A 5,288-nucleotide genomic window follows, 5' to 3' on the forward strand; every position below is an offset into this window, starting at 1 on the left:
TTTTCTGGTACTAAGGATCAAACTCAGGACATTGCACTTGCTAGGCAAGTGCTTTGTCATTGAGACACATCCCAGCTTCTCCAGCTCCTCCTCCTCTTCCAACACTATCACAGTACTTAGCCTTATTGTAATTATTTTTTCTCATGTTAGACAGTGATCTCTTTGAATAGACATGTTTATCATATTTATCTTCACTGCTATTTCTCTAGGGACTGGTGTCATTATCAATTCAATGTTTGCTGAATGAATACAAAATGGAAGACTCTTGGAAATCTATATAGATAGATATCTGCATTTGTACTTTAAGCTATTGTACCTTCAAAATACTATTTGTAGTTTTGAGAGTTTTCATAGATCATTGGGATAGTACAATTACATATATATATATATATCTTTTTTCAGGTTGATACATTAGAAAGTTTACTATGCATTATCTAACATCTTTTACAAACAAATTAGATTTTTTTTAACAGTGCATTTCAGGAAATCCATTTTCTTAGCTCTAGTTAATGGTGTGCTTTTCAGAAAATATGCATTGGCAGATTCATTGAGTTGTCCAGGGTCATCCAGCTAGTTAGTGACATTGTGGGGTCTAGGAACAAACATAATTCTCCTGTCTTCAAATTCAGTCCCTTCTTTCTTTTGATAAGACTCTTGGATGATTGAATTCCAAATAAATTTGGAGAATTGTGTTAGCACAGATTAATATATTTCTGCAAGCCAGTGATTTCCAAAAACTAACCAACTTTAAAGGATGCCCAAAAACTACTCTATCCTCTAAATATTGTCACCTTAATACTTTGTTTTCGAAATCCTAGAATTATGCTCTGTTAATATATTAATCACATCTTACAACACTTTATACTAACTAGTTGTTCAAGTCATTTCTGATATGACAGACATTTTTCAAGGACAGGTATATCTAACATCATTCTGAATAAAAGGATAAGACAGTGAGTGGAAATGCAAAAGGAGCCACAAATGTAGAAATAAATTAGGCAGACAGAAAAAGATTCACAGAGGTATTAGAACCAGGACAGAAAAATGAATATATATAAAATATACACATATTTCATGCGAAGGATTCACATGGAAAGTTACATTGGTAGAAATGTGCAAGAGTGAGCATTCAAACTGTCTTAAGTAAGAAGTATACTGAAGCAAATAATGGAGTGTGTACAGTTGGAGAATAACTTGAATGACAGAGTAATTTATGCTTAATACTCTAAGATTTAGAAATAAATATTTTAACAAGAGGAAAGTATGAAAATAAACCACATTTAAGAAAGGACACAATATATTGGAAGGTAAGATACTTGAGTCAAGTCAGACAATTTAGAATACTTTAGAGTAAATAGTAAATGGCTAATTAGGACTGGTAGTGAGAATGAAAAGTTACAATGAGAAGTTTTCTGTTGAACTTGACTGGCAATAATGCCACTACCACATGGAGAATGGAACACACAGGTTACTTTACAGAAATAAATTGTAATAATAGAGTTGGAAACTGTTTTGGAGATTGTGCTATCAAACCTCTATTTTAAAATTGTATTCAAAACTTTAAGCTAGCTGCTAATTCTGATTTCCCTAAGTGGCTTTTACACTAAGTATCTTAACCTTAAAGACTATGTCAGGACTGGGTGCAAGTGGCTCATGCCTGTAATTCTAGCTACTCAGGAGGCTGAAATCTGAGGATCGTGGTTCAAAGCCAGCCCAAGCAGAAGTCTGTAAGACTCTGATCTCCAATAAACCAGAAGTGGCACTGTGGCTCAAGTGGTAGAGCACTCACCTTGAACTGAAGAGCTGAGGGACATTGCTCAGACCCAGAGTTCAAGCTCCATGACTGACAAAAAAAAAGACTATGTTAAATATATCTTATGTAACATTTTTCATTCTATCACCCATAGCTTCACATACTCATAATAATCTAATTATGCTTCCCTTATCTTCTCTTATTATCACTTTTTATCTTACTCCATGGCCACACACAAACACACATACACACATGTATATATTATATATAATGTTTCAATTTCACTGGGTTGAAGTTTTCAAAAGAGCTATTCAGACCACTTTAAACTCAATGAGCAAATACACACATACACACACACACACATATCTTATTTTTACCTTTCCAACTAGAATTAATATCGTGAAGATCCATATGTGTGCCCTCCAAGGTAGTTCTACTGAGATTTTCATACAATAAAGTTCTTGCATCATGTTATATCAAGTTGATAGCAGAGATAGAAGTAGAGTTTAGATCTCCTCATACTTGGTCCATCATTCTTTTTATTTTACACTAAACATGAATGATGATTAAATCTTTGAATTATTCCTACAAAGTATAGATTTGAGGTGATTATCAGACATCTTCAAATGGGGACATTTGATACAAAGTTACAAATATGGAACTAGAATTTAGAGTTAGACTGGGATAGGGCCTGTAGAACCTTTTAACATAGAAGAGATCACTGGAGTTTTGAAAATGGTTGAAAACTCTAAGGTAGAGGAAAAGGGGCTATAGTATCAAGTGGAAAGTTAGATAACAAAAGAATAATGAAGAAACAGTGAAGAAGCCAAAGAAGTATGCATATATTAGAAAGGGGTCAGAAGAGTGTATGGGTATAGTAGACCAGAGAAAATTTCAAATTAAGACAAGATTGTCAAAGTGGCCTGTTGCTGAGAAGAAATTAGGACTGTTTAAAATATCCAATGAAGGGCTGGGAAGGTGGCTCAGTGGTAGAGCACTTGCCTTGCATGCATGAGGTCCTGGGTTTGATTCCTCAGCACCACATAAGCAGGGGGAAAAAAGCCGGAAGTGGTGCTATGGCTCAAGTGGTAGCGGGCTAGCCTTGAGCTGAAGAGCTGAGGGACAGCGCCCAGGCCCAGAGTTCAAGCCCCATGACTGGACTCCCCCAAAAAATATCCAATGAATTTATCTGCATAATACTATTGGTGACTTCTTAAGAGTAGCTTGGGGAGTGAAGTAGAAAGTCAAGCATCAAGTTGAGAGGAAACAAAAGCATGACAGAGTTATGAGATTTCATCAATATGGGAAATCCTGTGAATTTTGAAAGGAAAGAAAAAAATTGAGAAAGAACAGATGAGTGAGAAGTTGGGGATTAATGTGTTATTAGAGTCAATTCCAGGAGAAATGATAAGGATTGTCATTCTGAACCAAAGCATGCAGTGTCCTTTAAACAAGAGGACATAATACTTTGTCTATGTTACAGCTTTGCCTGGAACTATCTTTGCTGGGGGTGGGGGGGGATGGGGGGAACAACTTAAACACCTGAAGCTTGGATAAGACTATGACAGCTAAGGATTCGAAATTTGATCCTACTTAACTTCAATAATCAAAGCAATAATACCTATAAAAAGCACCACAAAAACTAAGCCAACCCTAGAGAAGGGCTTATGAGTTAAGTTTACAACCAGTTCTATTAGTTAGTAGCTGTGTGATGCCTGGGTTAGATAGTTCAGCCTTCTTCCCCTCACTTTCTTCACTTGTGAAATTGAGGGCACCTTGAGATAATGTAAATAATAGGTAATATAAGCACTCAATAATTGTTTCTCTTTCTTTCTTTCTTTCTTTCTTTCTTTCTTTCTTTCTTTCTTTCTTTCTTTCTTTCTTTCTTTCTTTCTTTCTTTCTTTGTAGGTCATGGGGCTTGATCTCTGGACCTGGGTGCTGTCCCTGCACTCTTCAGCTCAAGGCAAGCGCTCTACACTTGAGCCACAGCACCACTTCCGGTTTTCTAGTGGTTTATTCGAGATGAATCTCATTCCTGCCAGGGCTGGTTTTGAACTATGGTCCTCAGATCTCAGCCTCAGGATTATAGGTGTGAGCCACCGGTGCCCGGCTCTTTTTCTTATTTTTTAAGAACCTACTCCAGGAACCACACAGACAAATCAAAATGCCATGCCCTTAGATGTTCTTGACCAATAGAGAAGACAGATACATCAATCCAGTGATTGCAAACCATAGAAAGTACAATGATATATTGAATAAAGTATAGAAAGTTTAGGTATACATTTATGAAAACTGGAGCTAAATAAAATTCTATCTGGAAAAGTCATTGTATACTTCCTGGAGGAAGTATGTCCTCAGCTGAGTCAAAGAAGATGTACGTACTCTTGTCAGAGCACTTAATGCACTGTGTTTAAATGGTCTATTTGCTTATCTATGTCTCCCCATAGACTGAGAGCTCCTTGAAGGAAGAGTGTACTTGTAAGAGAGATCTTCGGTAAATGTTTAATGGAGAGTAAAAAGGACATTAACAAATGTACCCAACTGGCTAACATATTTCCCTCATTACACTGTAATATAACTTATATATCATGTTATATGAGATCCTTTATTCCTTCAACAATCAGCAAACATATATTGAGGATCAACTTGTAATAGGAGCTAGGGAACAGGAATAAGTTATAGTATGATAATAAATGAATTAATGATATTAACATAGATATATTGCATTTAATTATGTATCATTAGTTAGAATATAAATGATATAGGAATCCCCGATTACAAGAGGTTCATTAATAGGAAAGGCTGCCAATAGATGAAACCTCGAAATGAACCCACAGACCTATAGCCATCTAATCTTTGATAAGGGAGCTAAAAAAAATAGAGTGGAAGAAAGAGCCTCTTCAGTAAATGGTGCTGGCAAAATTGGTTAATCACTTGCAGAAAACTAAAGCTAGATCCTTATATATCACCCTGCACCAGAATCAATTCCAAATGGATCAAAGACCTCGGAATCAAAGCAGACACTCTGAAAACATTACAGGATGGAATAGGAGAAACCCTAGGTCTCCTTGGCACAGGACAAAATTTTCTTACAAGAGACTCAGAAACACAACAAATCAAAGAAAGGTTGGAAAAATGGGATTGCATGAAATTGCAGAGCTTCTGCATGGCAAAGGACATAGCTAGCAAGATCAATAGAAAACCCATGGATTGGGAGAAGATTGTCACTAGCCGTACAACGGACAAGGGTCTAATATCTAAAATATACCTGGAACTCAACAAATTAAATCCCCCAGCAACAAATCTTCAAAGAAACAACTGCCCAATAAATAAGTGGGCTAAAGACTTACAGAGAAACTTCTCTGAAGAGGAAAGAAGGATGGCCAATAGACACATGAAGAAATGCTCAACCTCCCTAGTCATAAAAAAAATGCAAATCAAAACAACATTGAGATACCACCTCACCCCAGTTAGAATGGCTATAATCAAGAACTCCAATAACAACAGATACTGGAGGGGATGTGGACAGAAGGG

The sequence above is a fragment of the Dipodomys ordii genome, unplaced genomic scaffold, assembly GCF_000151885.1.
Source record: "Dipodomys ordii isolate 6190 unplaced genomic scaffold, Dord_2.0 Scaffold209, whole genome shotgun sequence".
NCBI classification, from domain to species: domain Eukaryota; kingdom Metazoa; phylum Chordata; class Mammalia; order Rodentia; family Heteromyidae; genus Dipodomys; species Dipodomys ordii.